This window comes from Pogona vitticeps, chromosome 5 (assembly GCF_051106095.1).
Source record: "Pogona vitticeps strain Pit_001003342236 chromosome 5, PviZW2.1, whole genome shotgun sequence".
NCBI classification, from domain to species: Eukaryota; Metazoa; Chordata; class Lepidosauria; order Squamata; family Agamidae; genus Pogona; species Pogona vitticeps.
In genome coordinates, this window is record NC_135787.1 from 21,055,534 (window position 1) to 21,076,038 (window position 20,505).

The 20,505-nt window shown below is 41.9% G+C and overlaps 1 long non-coding RNA gene across 1 annotated transcript; it reads left to right on the forward strand.

The window, feature by feature from the left end:
• Window positions 1-465: 465 nt before the first annotated feature.
• On the forward strand, window positions 466-18,382 carry LOC144589594 (uncharacterized). Its single transcript, XR_013545797.1, has 2 exons — window positions 466-6,117; window positions 8,055-18,382. It is a non-coding gene; the product is annotated as an uncharacterized LOC144589594 (long non-coding RNA).
• Window positions 18,383-20,505: the final 2,123 nt, after the last annotated feature.

Below are 20,505 nucleotides of genomic sequence, written 5' to 3' on the forward strand. Positions count from 1 at the left end.
GTACTGTCACAAAATGGCTGCCATTGTGGATGCAGCCAGTCACAAAATACCCCATTTCACAGAAACAGGAGAAATTGAAGAATATCCATACAGGGCATTGTCCTTCAATTCTACAGTTGCTTCCACCATTCCTGTCTATGTAGTGTGGCCCACTTTACAGTGAACACTCCTGTATTTGATGGGCTGTCATAGAAAAATCCTCTTATTGAAGGCTGTCCAGTCTGTGTTGGGTTTGAAGATCATGAACTCTAAAAAGGGTGAGCAGAGGTCTTGAAGCTGCCTATCAAGAATTAACGCTTGGTCAACAGGCTGATTGTGCACACAAATCCAGATATGAAAAACCTAGCAGAAAAAAAAGCTAACCATTCACGGTTACTTTCTTCCTATTGGGACAACCACTGAGCTCACAGATCATTAAATGGTTAAAACCTTTTGACCAACTCTTGTATCTTGGTACAAGTCACATACTGTATCAGAGCGATCCGTATGATGTTGAGATGTGTTGAATTTCTACCTGTGAAGTACCAATGATCTCTAAATATGCAGTACAGTGGACCCTCAATTGTAGGGGACGTGGTGGCGCTGTGGGCTAAACCACAGAAGCCTGTGCTGCAGGGTCAAAAGACCAAGCAGTTGCAAGATTGAATCCACACGACGGAGTGAGAGCCTGTCGCTTGTCCCAGCTCCCACCAACCTAGTGGTTCGAAAGCATGCAAATGCAAGTAGATAAATTGGGACCAACTCGGTGGGAAGGTAACAGCGTTCCGTGTCTAGTCACGCTAGCCACGTGACCATGGAAAATGTCTTCGGACAAACGCTGGCTCTATGGCTCAGAAACGGGGATGAGCACCACCTCCTAGAGTCAGACATGACTGGACTAAATGTCAAGGGGAACCTTTACCTTTACGGACCCTCAATTTACGGAATTAAACCATATTGGAACAGTGGCTGCAGGTCGAAAAGTCTGTAGGCTGGAGCTCCATTGACCTACAATGCATTGAAAACTAATTAATCCATAACCGGCCGTTTTTCTTCCATTTTGGGTTTTTTTTCCCGGTCTGTCGGTCGATTTTCTTGCTGCAAGTTGAACCTAAATTTTGCGGCCAAAGAAGTCTATAACTTGAAAAGTCTGTTAGTGGAGCCGTCTATAAGTCTAGGGTCCACTGTAAAAACATCAGTTTCTTTTTTTTTTTTTGATTATGCATTTCCTTCTGCATTATTATTATTATTTTGTTAGTACTCACTGTAAGGCTGTGCTGTCATAAGAGTGCATGCTACAGTAAACAAGTTTTAAGCTAGGCCCTCTTGTAACTAGAATAAAAGTTGCTGCTTGGTTAAGATCTTGTATCTGCCTGATTCTTGATGCTAAGAACAGACTTTTATGAGAACAGCACTATATCACTTTGAAATATGCTCCCTGGATGCACATAGAGATGACAATATCACCGTGGAATAAATCTTCTTCCAGGAGCCCCGTTGGTTTTGCTGGATACATCTTTGGGGGGCTATTTCTTCATTTTTTTCCAAAAGCAGCTGTGCAATCCTACCAGTGACACACATTCAGTGTGTGCAAGAGAATTTAATTCACTGGCAGCAGTTCAGAATGCCATAAGGAGCAAGAGGAATTCTGCTTAATAGTGTTTGTATCATAGGATGTTATTTCACTTTCATTTCTTAATTGAACGTTTATTTATTATACTTGTGTCTTAGGGAAAGGAGTACAACGCTCTCCAAGAATCTTACCTAGGTTTGCCTGCTTAGCTTAAGCCATTGAGTGCTGAAGATGAACTTCTTTTCAGAGCATTTGTATACCCTCCTGGATGGGCAAAAGGCATTGCTTCCATTCATATCCCTCACAGGGCATCCCCGAGCAGTGCAGGATGATATCAAAGCATAGAGCAGAACTGACAGATGGGAGCCCTGCCTTCCAAGCCAATTAAGGTGCAGGGGTATAAACAGTTGTCTTTTACATATTTTTAAAATTCTACCTTGGATAATACTGCCTCTGAATGCAAATAAAGCATTTCCTTTGCCAGGAGAACAACCATGTCAGGTAGGGGTTGGCAAAGCATAGCTCACCCGGATGTAGTTAGATAGAAGCCAGAGATGTTGGCACGTCCTTGGGTCAGAGTCCCATATCCAAGTCTTTGGTACCAAGCCCCAAGTTCAAATCACTGTTAAAAACAAACTTTCCCCCCAGGAAAAAAAAAGGGTACGGTAGGTGGGTTCCGAGTCACAAGTCAAGTCTGAGTCACTGAAAAAAAAGTCAAGTCTCTGGTGTGACTTAAGTCTGACTTGACAGTAAGTTCCGCAACTCAGGTCCCCATCCCTGATTGAAGCTCCCTCCAAATCTCACCAGCATAGCCGGTGGTGAAGAGTGCTGGAAGGTTGCAGTCCAACGACCCCTGGAGGGCCATATTTTCCCCACTCTTGATATAAGTGGATAGTTATAAGTTAATAGTTAAGAGATAGTTAAAAGATCACTCAGCATAAATGCAACAACTCATTGCTAGTGTTCACTCTTTAAACCGAGAATTGGTCATGTCAAAGCCCGAATGCAAAAGTCTTTGGCTCTAGCAGCCCTTTCCATAAAAATATAATCGCCCTGCTTGTGAGGCCTTAAGCTAGTTATGGTTTTGTAAGCCAAAATATTGGGAGTGGGGAGTTCCTCATCACCTTCCTATGGAAACTAAGAAGGCTGATATTGGTGCACACTGACCTATGCATATGCCCCATTGAACCCAGTTGAATTGACTTCAGGTAAATATGCACAGTGTTGGGCTATGCCTGTTAGCACGACCCTATACAAATCTGCTTAGCAATAGTCTTCACTAAGTTCATCTGTACTGCCTGTTCCAGATACGTACTTCCAAGTGTATGCAGGACTTCAGTCTCAGCATTATAGATTGTTTCTCTTTTTCATGTTCTTCTATATTGATTCTTTAATCTGCAGAAATTTGGTCTGTAATTTTTTTGAGAGATGAAATAACCTTTGTACTTGATTGATAGCTGTGTAATCTTTGGGTAGAAGGAACAGTGAGAAAGAAGTGAGCAAATCTGTGGGGTGTTCTGTTTTTGTGTCAAATTATATGGAAAGAAAAAAAAAACCCCACAGAACTATGATGGGAACTTTAGGGCTGACATTAATTTTAGCGTGAGTTTTCATGAATTGTGTCTTAATTCACAAAAATCTCACACTAAAATAAATCTGTTAAATTTTAGAAGTGCCAAGATATTTTAGCTTTTCTATTCTCACCACCACCACCATTTTTGCTGAAACACACCAAAATGGTTTCTCTGAAAACATTACAGAGAACAAATTAAAAGAGGGAGTTAAGTGCCAAAAGTCTCAGATTATCACAAGATCTTTTCACATGCGCAGTAGTTTGCAAATCAGCTTGCTTTGTGTGTGTGTTTGTGTATGTGTGTGTGTGTGTTTGTTTGTGTTTGTGTGCGATATTGGTCTTCTACGTGTAAACATGGGCTTCATCTGTAAATCTGGTTTCTTAGACAGCCTTCATAGTACAAGCCAGCATCCTGAGAGTGGAGTATATAAGAACAAATATGATTATATGAGTTTTCATAATAAGACCCAATCTCATCAGGCACTCATCTACTTCATGCAGCTTTTAAAGGGGCATTGGCTTCTTCTCTGGGCTTTTAAGATGGAATTTGTACGGCCAAACGAAGACAGTTTGCAGTTTGAAGTAGAGAAACAAATGACACCTCCTCCCACATTAGACTTGGTTCTCAAACACAGCTGAGAGTTATTTTGGGAAGAGTGGCAGGAAAACCACACAAATGACTCCTCATCCTTGACAATGTAAAGGATGGCGGGGACCCCAGATTAAACAGCACAATTTGTTGCCCTTAAACGATGTCCCAAATCCCTGCTTCATGACAGGGTACCCACAGGATTGTTCTGCAAGATCCCAAAATTGGTTTCTTCCACACCACTACTTTTTGGGGGTACTTCACTTTTATTCCTGCCTGATCTGGCAATGTAGTATGACAAATCACTGCTGTGAATCCATTTTGCATAAGATGAAATTCGTTATGTTGTCCACTGCTGCAGTAGATCGCGCTAGCACAGGCGCCCGCATAGAAACATGAATGCATGAACCATAGGCAATAACATCCATAGAACAGTACTTCTAGGTCTCTGGAAGTTTGTCTTCTGCTCTGCAGAGTTCAGTTGATTACATCTTTGTTGTTCGCATCAGTTACTGTACATAGCAGAAATATGCCTATTGAAACACTACCTAGCGCTCCTAGCACGAAAGAGGTGCTCGTATCAATTTCATGCTCCGTCTTCCCAGTGGTCAGAACAAGACACCTATCGCTTGTCGAATTCACATGCATGCCTTTTGCCATTGCTGCTGCCTAGCAAACATGATACACCGCAGTTGCATGTGATGGCTCTCTCTGTTTCCTTTGCACTCCGAGGATACAAGTTCCTATAAATAAGCACTTGAGTTCTAGTGAGCTGTGTTGAATGGGTGACATTTAACCTTTCCGCTCTTTCGCCTAATGCAAACCAAAATAGCTCAGATTCTAAAAGTTGGGTAGGGCAGATTTGGGAACTCTTCCTCCTTCTCTTCCTCCTAATTTTAGGACTCCTCAAAAAAATATTAACAAATCCTATTTGTCCATCCTTGCTCTTCACCCTAATCACTTTTCAGAACTTTTAGAAGAATAGGAGCAGGGTTAATATCCCTGGATTTCTTTGGTTGCATCAGGCTGGCTCCAGCTGACTCAACAGATGATGCAAATAGGTAGCTAGGGTGTGAAATAGCGGTGCTTCATAGCAGCTCTGCCAGCAATTTCATGTTCTCTAGTAAACACCTCTGACCCTGAGCGTCAACCCAAAGGCAAGGAAGGGGTGAGGAAACAGGGTGACCCGAGGTCTTCTGCTTCCTGAGGCAGAAAATGAGGTAACTCAGTTCCCGATAAAATAGTGGCAGCACCTCTCTCCTCCTTATTGGAGGAGCAGGAGGTGGATGCAGTAGTGTCTATGCTTGAGCTTTCCTGCCTAAGTAGGAGCAGAATACACTGGTGCCTGCATCCCCCTTCACTGCATTTAGAGGAAAGAGAGGCATATGATGGTGGTGCCCCTGAACGAAAAAGGAATGGAGGCAACAGCCCCTATGTTGTCATCACCACCAGAGTCTGGATCTCCTGTACAGAGCTGACTACTAAATTCTTGGTTCTGAGGGTCACTATGCCACAGGAATTTTTTTCCCCTAATCATTCTTTCCATAAAGCCTAGCTGCAAGAATCTCTCAGAGCCAGCCACTGAAGAAGCATCCCGCTCTAGAGACTGTGGCCACAATTGATTGTGTGTGTGCATGCGAGCGAGATTTGTGAGACCTGCCACTTGAGGCATCAGCTTCACTCGGGCACATAGCACAGCTAGCCCTTTCAGTATGGCAACAGCAAGAAAAGTTGCATACAGCTTTCCTTGCTCCAGTTTAAGATGCAACAGATGTTTGTTGCATATTTTAACTCCCCTGCTCAGAAAGGCCCCACAATGGCTTGTATATCAGCAAGAACGCTCACAGTGCCATAGGTTTACATCCTATAAGGCATGATGTAACAGGAAAAAGGTTGGGAATGAGAAGGTGAGGAAGTAAATTCTGGGTTGCAAATTTCAACATGTAGTACACTCTGCAGCTTTTAGAGCTAGATTTATATTATGCTGTTGCTTTGTTCCTTCAGGTCCTAAGCTCCAGACCCTAACAAGGTCCATATTCTTTCTAGGTAAGGTAAAGGTTCCCCTTGACATTTAGTCCAGTCATGTCCGACTCTAGGAGGTGGTGCTCATGCCCGTTTCCAAGCCATAGAGCCAGCGTTTGTCTGAAGACATTTTCCGTGGTCACGTGGCCAGCACAACTAGACACGGAACACTGTTACCTTCCCACCGTGGTGGTACCTATTTATCTACTTGCATTTTTGCATGCTTTCGAACTGCTAGGTTGGCAGGAGATGGGACAAGCTACGGGGGCTCATTCCATCACGTGGATTTGATCTTACGACGGCTGGCCTTCTGACCTTGCAGCACAGAGGCTTTTGCAGTTTAACCCGCAGCGCCTCCATGTCCCTTTTCTTTCTTTCTAGGTAAGGATGGTCAACAATCCTGTTGTATGAATATCTGGATTGCTTTTCTCACATGCTGTATAATTTGGTCTTTTCTTAAAGTAAAAAAAAAAACACTCTTTTCAAGTTACCTATATGTGTACATAATTAAAGAAAGTTCTTGAATCTAATTTCAGCATCTAACTGCTTGCTTCATTGCTAGTATAGTTAGTTAAGGATTTTCCTCCCCTTGGGACTCTAATGAATGAATGCCATCCTTCAGTCTCCAGAGACTATGGTAATGTGAGGGTTTAGAACTTGGCCCATACTATTTTAGATTCTCAACGTTGTCCTGTAAGGCCTGTGTTTAAAAGCAACTATGTCAGCCAAATCTGGCAACCACTGCTGTTTAACTAAGTTTATCTGTTTCACTGCAGATATCCTGTTATTATCTGCCAAGAACTGGAGATTGTCCTGAAACAGATTAACGTAGATTAACAACAGAAATATTTGTATAATGTATTCAGCTTCAGTTTTGAATGGCTCATTCTATATATCCCTAATGACTTCAAATAGTAGCCAAGACGCATCTTATTTGTGTCATTGATTTCCAGTGATAACATTTTGGATTTTAGGACAATCGTTGCTATCAAAAGCATGCAAAAGGTCATCAGCCTTCAAGTAGTCCTAAAGTGCAAACATAGGAAGGGCAGAGCAAGGCTGCAGGAAGTTAACCTTAACAGGAGTAAAAAAACCTCACATCCAGGACAGAAGGAATACAGGCAGCATTAGAAAGAGACATTAATATACAAGGCAAATAAACAACTGATAAGGTTTAGAAAAACATTTGGAGCTTTTGATAATACAAAATGCACCAGGGAAATTATATGAAACAAATATTCTAATCCATCATATGTGGACACTTTCCACATTTGAAACTACGTTATGCAGAATGTACTCCAATGTAATATGCAGTGAAACTATCAAGTGGCCTTGAGAATATGCACTGCAAAGAGTTCCGTGTTGTTGCTTCATTCTAACTTACGATGTAACACTGGCTACTACAGACTACTGTTGTTGCATGACATCAACTCACCTCTGACTTATGGCAACCCTATGAACAAGTGATCTTCAAAATGTCCTGTCCTGAACAGCAGTGCTCAGTTCTGATAAACCCAAGGCTGTGAGTTTTTTATGAATTCAGTCTATCTTCTGTTTCATTTTCCTCTTTTCCTGCTTCCTTCAACTTTTCCCAGCACAGCAGAAGGTTTTGTTTCCAATTACTGGTTACAACAACCAAATAGATTTTACATTAGACTGAGTGAGAAAATGTTTTTCTGTATGCAATCTTAACATGCTTAGAGGCTAAGTATTTTTTTAACTTTATTTTTATTAACAATTCTGATATTTCCCATGCTTTCTAAATAAGACTTACAATTATCCTTTTTTACCTTTCAATTATTTTACAGCTTAGGGACGTATTCTCTGCTATTATGGCTTATTAAACTTTTGCACTTTCAGAACATATCCTGAAATACTTTCATTGTTCTTTTTTTACTCTAAAAGGGATGCTTCTGCATTTTTTTACTTAAATATATGTCTAACACAAGTTCAGTTTTCGTATATTTCTAAGAATATGTGTCTGCAGCTTTTATCTGGTTGTAAAGTTTTGCCAAGTCATTTTTTGTGTATGGAAACAGAAGCAATGTAAATAAACAAAGCTTGATAGTTAGGCCAGCTGATGTTGCCTGGAATTATTGCATCAAGGAAAGACTTATATCTTGGTACTCAAATAAACTTTGATAGGATTGCCTGTGTTTATTTGATTGCATTATGGAATTAATCCTTAATTGTGATAAATGCCAGCTGTGATACACAATAGGCTTCTGATTTTTGTCTGGGGTGTGTGGGTCTCTATATTTCTGAGGGAGTCAAGCACGTTATCTTGGCATCTGACACTGTGACATCCTCTGCTTCAGTCTGCTGTATTGCTAGACCCAGCCTTCTTTCTACTGGACTTAGCAAAAATGCTGACCCAGGAGCGCCTACTTCCCTGGTTCCTTTGGAGGACAGAACTATGACAACAACCATGTGCATCCTTTTATACACCTAACTGCATATAAATGGGAGTGGGCTTCCTTGCACAGTATTGTAGCAATATCTGGAGTTATAAAAATGTTTCCAGAATGTAATACTCTGAAGTTAGGAACACTGTAATGCTCTCTACGTAGGGCTACCTTTGAGATTGATGCGGAAACTCCAAATGGTGCAGAATGCAGTGGCCAGACTTCTTAGTGGGGTGAGGAAACACTAACATATCACTCCCACCCTGGCCGCCTTGCATTGGCTGCCCGTTCGGTTCTGTGTTGATTTCAAAGTCTTAATGATTACATACAAAGCCCTAAACGGTTTAGAACCTCGATACTTGGTGGAACGCCTCCTCCCACTTAGATCTTGTATCACCCGCTCTAGTCAGGAGGGGTGACTGAGGAGCCTAACGCTAAGGGAGGTCCAGAAAGAAAGAACGAGACACCGGGCCTTCTCGGCTGTAGCTCCCAGTCTCTGGAACAAACTCCCCTCCAAGATCCGTTTGGCCCCCTTGCTGGGCATCATTAAAAACCAACTTAAGACCTGGTTATTCATACAGGCCTTCCCTCTGGGCACGATTTAATTTTCTTTTTATTATCTCAGTCTTGAATTATTATCTATGTGCTGTTAATTGCTAATTTATTGCTATTGTTTTACTTTGTGTTCTGTGAGCTGCACAGAGTAGACTATGTCTAGATGGGCAGCATACAAGTTCAGTAAATAAATAAATAATAGTAGATTCCAGTTATCATCAGTTGATGAAAATCAGTCAAAATGTATGGAAGGACAGTGGTCGCTGTCTGGCCAGCTGTAAAGCATTTTGGACTCACAGGGTGGTCCTTGTGACTTTTCAGTCATAAATGTGCCCCAATCAAAGCTGGCAAACCACAGAATGAAAACAGAAGAAAGAGGGGCTACAGGTTGCTTATCTGCTTCTATTTAAGTCAAAAAGGTTCCTCATAACTCTTCAGGCTTGCTCTTACACATAAGAAGTATTTAAGATCATGTTTCATGTGCCTTGAGTAATGTGGCAGCTGCTTGGCATCTGGCAGTGACACTGTACACCCTGTTTGTAGGAGGGGAAGTGGGAAAGAATGTCAACCCATTGGAAGTGCTCAGGTGATTTTCAGCAGAGAGAAGAATATGTGTAATTGCCTTAGCGTGGAAGAAAGCCAAGGCAATTTTGAATAGCACCTCTATTTTTGCAAACACAGACATGCGATCTTCATCACATCAGTTGGAGCTGCAGTTCACAATGACCTTCAGCAGGCTCATTTTGGCATCGTTGTAAAAACTGGGACAGCATGTACTGAGTCCAATGGAGAAGAAGAAACAGAACTTTCTGTCTCAGGCTTGAGCACAGCATGGACGTAGCCCAGTGGGATGATACCAGGAAATTCTAGCTGGAAATTCATGAGTTCATTTTTGCAATAAGCACGTGGCTACAGGGACGGAGGAGAGACATGGTTTTGAAATTCAGAGGTTGTGTTCCCCACATTGGATGTTATTTCCCATCATCCCCAGCCGCCACTACAGAAATGATGGGGTTTGTAGTCTAGCAAGGGCCATTATTTTTATACTGCAGAGGTCTGGGTCAGGGGGCATTGCTTGTTAAATGTCAGCAAGTTCACGACAGAGGCAAGAGTTATAAAGGAGGATTTCTTGATTTATAACTCACAGTCAGCACCATCCTCACATATGAGCCAGGCCTTAGTTTGTTAGCTCCCAGAGAATGTGACCATCAATCCTGCTGCTTCTCACATTTCATACTACGTGAACCAGTCCCTGCCTGTAATTTTAGCTGCAAAGAAAGATGGCCTGACTCTCAGAGCAAGGAAACCAGCACTATAAGGTTACAACAAGCAAAATAGAGATCTACTATAGGTGAATCAGCTGGCTGGATAGATTCTCCACTGTGGCCTTGGGCAAGCTGCACAGTCCCATGGCAACCCCAGAAGAAGAACATAGTAAACCTTTTCTGAGTACCTGGAAAACCCTGAAAAGGGCATCATAAGTCAAAATTGACAGCCCACGATGATGATAAGTGAATCAACTCAGACTCACACAGGGCTTGGTTTGTATGTAAGAGAAGAGCCCCCATCCAAGGAAGACAAGACACTATTTAAGAATCAAATGGCATTTGCATTCAAAAACTAAAAACTCAGGTTGAGTTCTCTGACCTTATTCTTTTCTTCCTGGAGTGCTTCACAATAAAAAATGGTTTGCATCAAATGTTGAACGGTTTCAACTCCAGAGATGAACAGCACTGTGTGTTTTCAAAAATACTTTTTTGTTGTTATCAAAATACAAAACATTCAATTCATAAAATAACAAACCCACGGGATGCGATTAAAGGATTACAAAAAGTAAAAATACACTGTGATCAGTTGAGTAAGTCTTTTTATTTCATTTGTGTTTACAATAGATACCATGTTTTGTAAAACTGTGTGCCATCACCATCTGTCTCATGAAGGCAAGACTTGAGCAGTTAGCTTTTGCATAGATCCTGTGTACCATGTTTTGGCATCCCAATAAGAAGTGAAAATAACCGTGGAACTGACAGCTGGAAATGACCCTCTGTATCATTGAGTCTAGCCCCTGCCAAGGAGGCATAGTGGAGAATCAAACTCCCAATCTCTGGCTTCTCAGCCAGAGAACTAAATCACTGAGCTATCCAGCAGTTCATATCTGACATTCCTGAAGGGTAAACACTGGTTTTGGCGGAGGCAAAATATTTCCTTAAAAAACACTTCATCCCAAAACCCTTGCTGACATTGCTTGCTTTCTGTTGTTCATTCTTTGGCCCTTGTTTAGCACCCAATGAAAAGCCGCGCCTTCTTCCTGGACGCAGTGAATAGTAGGATGATGATGTCATAAAGCCAAAAGTAAAAGACCACATCTCCCTTTATTTATTTATTTATTTATTTATTTATTTATTTATTTATTTGCTTGCTTGCTTGCTTGCTTGCTTGCTTGCTTGCTTGCTTGCTTGCTTGCTTGCCCGGATTTTAAAGACCAGCTAACGACACCCATCAACCACAGGAACAGATAATCTCTTCCCCTTAGCACAACAATACATCCACAACAATACACACTAATCACCTAACTACAGAAAAAGACAAAAGCCTATCTCACAGCCATAAATACTGCACTCCCAAGCCAACTACACCAGAGTACAGATTGCTGATCTCTGAAGATGCCGGCCACAGAGACTGGCGAAACGTCAGAAAGAACAACCTTCAGAACACGGCCAAAGAGCCCAAAAAACCCAGAACAACCATTAGATCCCGGCCGTGAAAGCCTTCGTGAATAAACCTATTAGTCTTTAAGTCAATAAATTGCTGTTATTTTCATTTTGTTTTGCTGTACAGAAGATAGACATGTATTTGACTGTACCCTCTGTTTGCCAGGCCCTTCAATTTGAGTCTGCTTTAATGGTAAAGAACCCAAGTAAAGATTGTGGGCCTTTATATTGTCCACCAGGTATTAGCATCTGAACAGATGAGATATAGCAAAGCAAAATGCAAAGCGTGCTGCTTATATACCACCCCATAGTGCTTAAAACACTCTCTGGGTGGTTTATAATTTTTTAATTATACAGGCTACAAATTCCTCCCCAACTGGGTACTCATTTTACCGACCTCGGAAGAATGGAAGGCTGGCAGATCCATTGGTATCAAATGCTGACCATGAGCAGAGTTTTGGCTGCAGTTTAACCATTGCACCACGAGGCTACTTATCTTATTTCTTCTCACACCATTTACCAGGAACTTTTTGGTCTTCACATGGGGGCTGCTTTAACTTGCCACAGGTGTGTCTAAATGACAAGGTGCTGAGTGAGTCTTGATCATGTGCTTGGTTGTGCACTTGATGAACAAAGATATACCTCGGCACCTTGTCAATTAACTGCAGTTAGCAATGGCATGTTGTGCACACTTTATACAAAGATGAACAGCAATTCGGCCAGAGTAATTAGGTCCTTTGTCTCAATCAGCAAAATGTCATGGGCCAAGCTTAAAATATAGCTCGTAGGACTCAACCAAGCCAGCTTTTCCTAACACAATTTACCACTAGACGTGCTTGCAAGAGACCACAGCTTTAAAGAGTTTCTTTTTGTTCCTACAGCCATGCAGGATTCTGGGACCTTTAGTGCAACATGTTTTGCTACCCTCACCTTCCAAGCTGAGACAAAGAGTGATACTTCCCCTACAGTTAACTTAACAGTAGTACTCTCCCCCATTTCTTTCATTTGGAACCATAAACTGTTATTTCTTCTTCTGCAGAGCAATCCTCTCAGCATCTCCTCTGCAGCTGAAGTGGCCATTCGGAGGAATTTCTGACAGCTCTTAAGAAACATGAGTACTCTTTTGTCTGTTCCCACACACTAATCAAACTTAAATTTAATTTAAAAATCACCTATTCATATCAATCAGGCAGGAAATTGTGATGCTACCTTCAGAACATCAAGGAAAACCCAATCAAGTGCCAGCGTTGTAAGAGCTTCCACTCTCCCCCCTCCTGTTGCAGTTCTCCATGGTGCCAAAAGCCCTTCTCTAGCCATCCGTCAAGATTTTTTTTAAATGCATAAGGAGCTGCGAGATGTGTGTGTGCATGTGTGCACAATCAATTCATTTGGAAATAATGGAATTCAGCAGAAGGAAAGTTTACTTCCCAGGTCCTGTGTGCTGGCTCTGGGTTGAATTTGATGGAACTAACTGAAATCCTCAGCAAAGACTAAAAGAATCCACTGTTTCATGCAGTAAATTTTTAAAAACCGCCATCCAGAATGCCAAGATGGGATGCTTCCAAAATCATTGAGTTGACACAAGTAAAAGGGAATAAAGCAACTCTGTTCCAAACCACCAGAGCATCCATCGCCAGGTGCATGTTCTGGACGGTAAACTGTTTATTAGAAAAAGCCTGGGACATCCAGTCCTACAGCATCCCAAACAGCCAAACTGACATACCACATAGATCTAAGTGGGAAAGACGTGGAGTGCCAATGAAACGCAGTGAACTGTGTATTTAAAGAGCACCTGGCCATGAACTGCAGCTTTTGGGATGCCTTTAAACATCAACACTTACATCTATAGCCCATTGCAGTTTGAATCTGGCAGATCCTTTTAATGAGTCACTTACCACAATAGATGAATTTACTGGGCCAGCTTAGCTAAAGTTAAGCATGATAAGTGGTGTGTCACTGGAGCTTGCATTTCTGAGCTCAGAAATCACGTACTGCTGGGACTTGTACCTCTTATGTGACACATATAAAATATGATCCCATAAATTATAATTCTATAAAGACCAGACTTTTATCTGACTGAAATAAAAAAAATTATTCTCCCCACTACACATACCCAGCCTCTAAATCCTTTTGCCTTATCCCGTTTCCAGCCTTTCATCCCAAATCACAGTTTTCCAAATGCGTTTACTCAGATCCATTTACCTGACACCAATCTGTAGCAGCAGCGAGTGACAGAAAGGCAAGAAAGAAGAAAGAAACTGCTTGTGTGTTAGAGCATTGTTTCAGGCTTTGGGGTCCAGCTTCAAATCACCACTGAGCCATGAACCTCCTTGGATAAGCCCTACCTACCTCGCAAGACTGTTGTGAAGACAAATGCCAGAAGCTGTATATGTTGCCTTGAGCTACTGAGGGAAAGAGTATGATATAAATGTTAGCTGATCACATGAAATAAAACAAATAAGAAAATAGGAAAGTTTCAGGAGCCAGTACTCTGTGATGGATAGAATATACCGTCAGGATTCAGGACACCTACGTTCAGTCCTCATTGGGCAATGGAAGCTCACTGGTATTAGCAATAGAAAGCACTGTACACCTCTGTACACATCTTGAAAATCCTACTAGAGTTTCCATAACTTGGAAGTGTCTTGGTGGCACATGACAATGAGGGAGGTCACTGCTGGTGCTCTAAGTAGGCCATCTGAGGCCATCGTTCCAAAGCCCCAAGTAGACAAGGGGGACAGACAACAGGTGCTTGTGAGGGAGCTGACTGGTGAAAACCACCTAAGAAGGGGAGAGGGTGAGGTGGAGGCCACAATAAAGGAGGAAGACTGAGAGGACTCAGGGGCAGGGGGCCTTCCTTCAGGGAAATGGAGGGAGAGACAGAGACCAGAGGAGGAGGAGAAGTAGGGAGAGGCCATTGAGGGTTGGGGTAGCCAATTCTGTGCCTCAGCTGAGGTGGAGAGTGACTGGGAAGAGGAGCCTCTCATAAGCCAGCTAGTCTGGAAAACATTACTGTATATGTAAACCAACCCTTGCCTACTGTATGTTGTAATTGGCTTCGTTTTACATAATTTAATAGGCATTAAAACATATCTGGTGTATAATGTTGCAACTGGAGCAGGTGTATGGTAATTTTTCAGCGAGCCAGTACTTGCCAACGGCCAGATGCCGATGCTCTTGGATCTGTATTTTCTTCTCTATTTTATGTGAACTGGTGTCTGTCAATCCAGAGTGAACAACTCTGCATCTGGACAGTCTGGTTCTATAGAATCATAAAGGGGCTGCTCTTTAATAAAGCAATTGTTATAATCTCCCTTTTGTGTGTGTATGGACTGCCTTAAGCGGTTAGGTCTTATTTTTAAAGGCAGGATCCAAACATGCTTAAAATAAATAATCCAGTAAAATACGATTTGCATCTGGGAAACCTCAATTCAAACATCTAATGAAGAGTGAATTCAAGTTGCTATTCTATAAAAAGAGGAACAGAAATGGCCCACTGCATGAGGTTGTTGGGGGCGGGGCGGGGGGAAGGAGCGGTTTTCTAGCGACCTGTTAAGTAGTGTTGCTGGGATGTTCCTAGAGGTGTAATCGTTTATTTGTGAACTATAGACATGTCAATGATCTTGAGGGTTTTTTCATTTGGTATATCTGTATCTCCCCTTTTACTTCATGGAGCTCAAGGCTGCATATACGTATGTATCTTTGTGCCCAATGTTCTCACAACTTCCTTGTGATGTAGATTAGTTTAAGGCTGTAGTGGATGATCTTTGGAGATCTTGAAGGCTACATCCAGTATGCTGATTCCTGGACCTTCAAAAACTGCATTCACTCCTATGCACTCACACTTCCCAGTTTTTTTTTTCTTTCAGAAATGTTTTAATCTTTTTTTGCAGTATACAACATGTTTTGACAGATCATGCAGACTGTTGGAGACATGACGAAATAGCCATTTAGTTCACAGTGAGCAAGGATCCCATTGGTTCCTTCTAAAAATAAAAACATGAAAAAGTTCACAAATTTGACAGAATTTTCTCCATTAAAATGTTGACTGTGGATGAAATCAAAATAGACACATTTGCCTACCCATGGAAAAGATTTAGTTTTTCCCTCATGAAAATATAACTTTTTATCTTTGTGCATTAACCTATGTTCATTGTGTTGAATTAAAGTTGCTTACTATAACTTTTCCCCCTGAGAAGTGTCTTATTTTAAACAGCCACATGAAAGGTGGCTACAAAAATAGTGCTCTTCATACCAGGAACACCTATGAATTTGGCCAGTGCAGATGGTAAAGAATTTCACTTTAGCTCATTTTTAAAATGAGAACATTCCAACATTTGCCATTCCCCCCACATAAATTTTAAGGAAAAAAATTAAGATTTGAGGAAGAAAGGAGAGAAAGCCCACCCCCATAAATGAAATTTTGGGGAAAAAAATGAGTGTGAGAAAAACGATTCACTCCCCCATAAATTCTATGAAAAGTAACTGAGGACTTTATATATATTATGAGAGAGAAAAATTTACAGAGTGTTTCATTCCTGTTCACAGGAGTCTGCAGACACAACCTACACATTTCCACAGAACAAGAACAGATAAAAACAAGCTGCTGATTACTGTATAAAATGTTCGCACCTTGCTCTTGTTCAGCAGTGGTTTGTCTCTAAGCTCCCCTCCCCTCATCCCATCAAGGCACAAACACAATTGCATGCAAAGATAAAAATTAAAAAGATAGATCTTCAGGTCTTTCCCCGAAGAGGTAGAAATCTGGACTTAACAAATAAAGAGAGGACAAGCAAATTTTGTGGCAAATCCTAATAGTATCCCATAAGTATAAAAATGGCAGAATTCAAACGCCTTGGATGGGAGCAGCATGCAGGAAAACTGTCCAAGGCCACAGCAATGTTTATTCCTAACCCGCGTTTACTACTACAGCACTTTGCAGTTCATGTTTCAGTTTAATTTTCAAGAGCCCTGCCAAAGATGCTGGGGGAGGAGGGCAAAACCAGACCCCTAACCCACCTGCTGCAATATGTGTCCCTAATGACCCAAATCCACAGTGCTATTTTTACTGTATCTTGCTGCAGCTCAGCCAGACTGTGGCTGATGACTGTAGGTTGCTTGCGGATTGGTTCGTGACTCCATTGCTTAAAACACAAAAAGCAAGGAAATGGGATATTGTCACAGTTAGGATAAAAATACAGCAAATTCAGTTTTCAAATTATCATGTGGAGGAAAAATGCCCTTCCTTAACAAAGTTGCTCAGACATCCTCAAAGCAAATCCATAGAGTGGATGAATATTGGAGGTTAAAGCACTCTAGGTTTTTGAAGAACCATAGCTTAGAAGTAAACATGACAATAGTATTAAAAATGCACGTTGGATGCTGTCCTGCGGAAAGCAGATTGTCACATTCACAAAGCAGACTGTGGGCAACAGCTTCAGACGTGTCCAAATGAAGGGCACCATCTAAAAAGCTTCTATGGGTGCATTCCAAGCCTCAAAGCAGTTGCTGTTGTTTAGTCGTTAAGTCGTGTCCGACTCTTCGTGACCCCATAGACCAGAACACACCAGGCCCTCCTGTCCTCCACTCCCTCCCAGAGTTTGGTCAAATTCACGTTGGTCGCTTCGATGACACTGTCCAGCCATCTTGTCTTCTGTCATCCCCTTCTCTTGCCTTCACAATTTCCCAACATCAGGGTCTTTTCCAGGGAGTCTTCTCTTCCCATGAGATGGCCAAAGTATTGGAGCCTCAGCTTCAGGATCTGTCCTTCCAGTGAGCACTCAGGGTTGATTTCCTTCAGAATGGAAAGGTTTGTTCACCTTGCAGTCCAGGGGACTCTCAAGAGTCTTCTCCAGCAACATAATTCAAAAGCATCAATTCTTCGGTGGTCAGCCTTCTTTATGGTCCAGCTCTCACTTCCATACATCGCTATCAAAGCAGTATGTGATGTTATTATTTCCTCCTGAACTGAAGATCCTTATGCCATAACAGCCTATAAGGGCTAGTGATTAGAGCCGTGCTTCCCAACCTTGGGTCCCAAGATGTTCTTCAACTATGGGCCCCAGAAATCCTGGGCAGTACTGCCAGTGGTGAAAGCTGGGAGTTTTAGTCCCAGAACATCTGAGGACCCAAGGTTGGGCACCATTGGGTATTGGCCTTGGATTTGGGAACCCTGACCTCAGTTCCTCACTCAGCCATATAATTGTGATTACTGGTTGACCCTGGGCTACTTGCTCTTTCTCTTTCAGCATGACCTACTTCACAGGGTTATTGTGAGGATATAGTGGGGAGGAGAAGAGCCGTTCATGCCACCTTGGGCTGACTGGAGAACTTGTGGGAAATAAATGTAACAAATAAATCACCAAGTTCCTGGAGTTCACTGTGATTACTTCCACATGACTACATATAACATGCGGTTGCACTTTGCCTTCAGCTAACTGAAGGAAAGGTAGGATATATGAACAACACATGAATAAGTACATTTTACTACTTTTGAAACATGGGGGAATTTTTCAGAGCATGGTGAAAATGACGTTTCAAAATTCTCCATCCTACTTATGGGCATAGAAAGTGAGGGGAAGCATGCCCATTTAAAATAATTCTTCGAGGGGAAAATAAATTCATGAATAAATGTTTAGTGTGGGGCTTATGATTAGTAGAGGCAGCAGCAGAATTTCTGTATTTTCCTTCCAATGTTTTAAGTTTTTCTTGTTATGACTGCACGTTGCAAGAGCCACAGCTGCAAGGGAAGGCTTGCCACCATTTTGCACGCTCCATGAGTACTGGACCTGGCATTGTGTTCCTACCCTATGAGAAGAAAATGATGCTTATGGTTATCCAGCACCAAACAGTGTATTCTGAGAGTTCAAATTCAAAAAGCAACATTTTTCAATTTTTTTGCAAAAGGTCACAAGGCAAGAGGTACCACATGAGGCAGCACTTGGGCCGAGTAATATTCTGCCTCTAGGCTCCCATTACAAAAAGTAACTAGAAGTAATTAGAAGTAATTACTAGCATAGGCATGAGGAAAGTCGTATCACATCTTGCAGTAACTGAAAGAAAAGTGGGATATGAAAATAGTAATCAAACAAATGAATCATAAATAAATAAAAAGCTTTAGCTACACCATAAAAGAAGAGAAGTTATTCCTTCGTAAGTTTCAATTTGTAATGTAATAGTTAATCAATCAATCAGACCTTTATTGGCATAGACAAGACAACGTATAAAAGGAAAGTTAAAAGAGGAGTACAGTTTGCTGGTCTTTGTTACACAGGATTGTAACATAGTGTAGAAAGGATGCTACACTCGCAGATACAGCGGAATCAGCACTGAATTTATTTATTTGTTTGTTTGTGGCTGAAGCTACTATAAATAAAATTACCGCATTTCTATGGGCAAGAAAAAGAAAAGACAGCGTCCCTCCAGTGGTTCTCCTAGCAAGGCTCCAAAACAACAGAAGCTGGACCAATGGACCGAACTACTTCCAGTAAGTGATTTTAACAACCACTCTGCTTCTAAAAACTCTGCCTTGATGGTGAATGATAAAGGGGAAGAGAGTGATACTTGCTCAACCTTAGCTAACCTCCCTTCTTCTGAAAACGGCCAGCTCTTCACCAAACACTCCCTCCCAACAATCGCAGCTTCGGTGGGAAACCCTAAACAAACCCATCAAACGCTGTGTAAGAATGCCGAAGTAAACTATGAACAATTCCTGTCTCTCTTAGGAGAACACAGCATTATCTCTGGCAGGACAGTTATGTCTATTTTCCACCGGCTTGAAGAAATATCATCCCAAATTGAAACTCTCCAGAAGAAAATGAAGCAAAGTGTCCCGCAAAATGCTTCTGGAATTCTTCACTGTTTAGATCCATGCATCAGTCGAAACAGAGAGAAGCCTTTTCTGGCTGACTCACCCGACAAAGGGAATGAAGAACATAAATTAAAACTTGAAACTCCGAGCTACTTTTCTGCTTGCTCGCAACGTTTCCAATCCAATCAAATAGTCCTTGAAATTCAAAATGCATTTGTTAACAAGGACAAATGGCTTAACAAACGATGTGCTCTCATTTCCTTAAGCAAACTTCTTCGTACAGAGATCAGCCAAGTAGATCTGGACAAAATAGAATGGCTTCCTGGATCTCCTAACTCAGAAAGAATCCACCTCACCTTCTTTACAAATACACTACCTTTAATGCTCTTGCGCATGGGGAGGTTTCTAGAAAATTTTCAAATAAGAACTAAAAGAGTTTTTGCAACCTCAGGGTTAAAACCCCTGCTTACAGGGGAAAAAAAATCCTTGGTAAGCCTCCCTTTTTCCCGAGCTGCTCAAAATATCTCTTGGCCAGCTTCCCAGACTTCCGATAAGCCTTCTGCAATTAACTTACAAACTAAACAGGTGAATCCCCACAGTCACATCCTCACTGAAAAAGAGCAGTCTGCCCTACAGAGTTTGACTCTCAGCCTAGAGAAATCCTTAAACAACATCAGAGGCTCCTCGCTCAAAAGAGGCATGCAAGGAAACTCTGATACGCTACGGAATATTGGCCCAGTAAACCCCCAGGAGTTCCTGATGGAGATCGAGAATTTCCTGGGAACTGAGCAAGATCAAGTGGCTGACCCTAGACACCAAGACGATCGAAGGGCTGCCCCTACAGCTGTTCTACCACCTGGCCACGATGATTTTTTTGACCTCTTAACGAACTCTCATAACAAACCTCAGCCGGAAGCAGAGATCATTTCAGTAATGGATCAAGCTAGGACATCTGATTTTAGCCTGACAAACTCCCTTCAAAACTCTGCAAGTTTTGACCCAAGCTCAGGAAAGGCAAATCTCCCAGCCTCTAAACCTACCTCAAAAGACTCACTCCTGCAGCTTGAGTCTGTTGGGGCTGATGCAGCCATTGTAACGAATACTCAGGCTCCGCCCCAACATATGTGTCTTACAATTTCTAACGCCGATCCCATTGCAGTCCCTCCTAGCGAACCCAGCAGAACTACAGTGAGCCCTCTGACAACGGATTCTAATGTTGCTCTGCATCAAACCAGAGACTCTACTAGTTTTCTCGTGGGTCACAATTCCGACCTTGAGGTGATTGCTA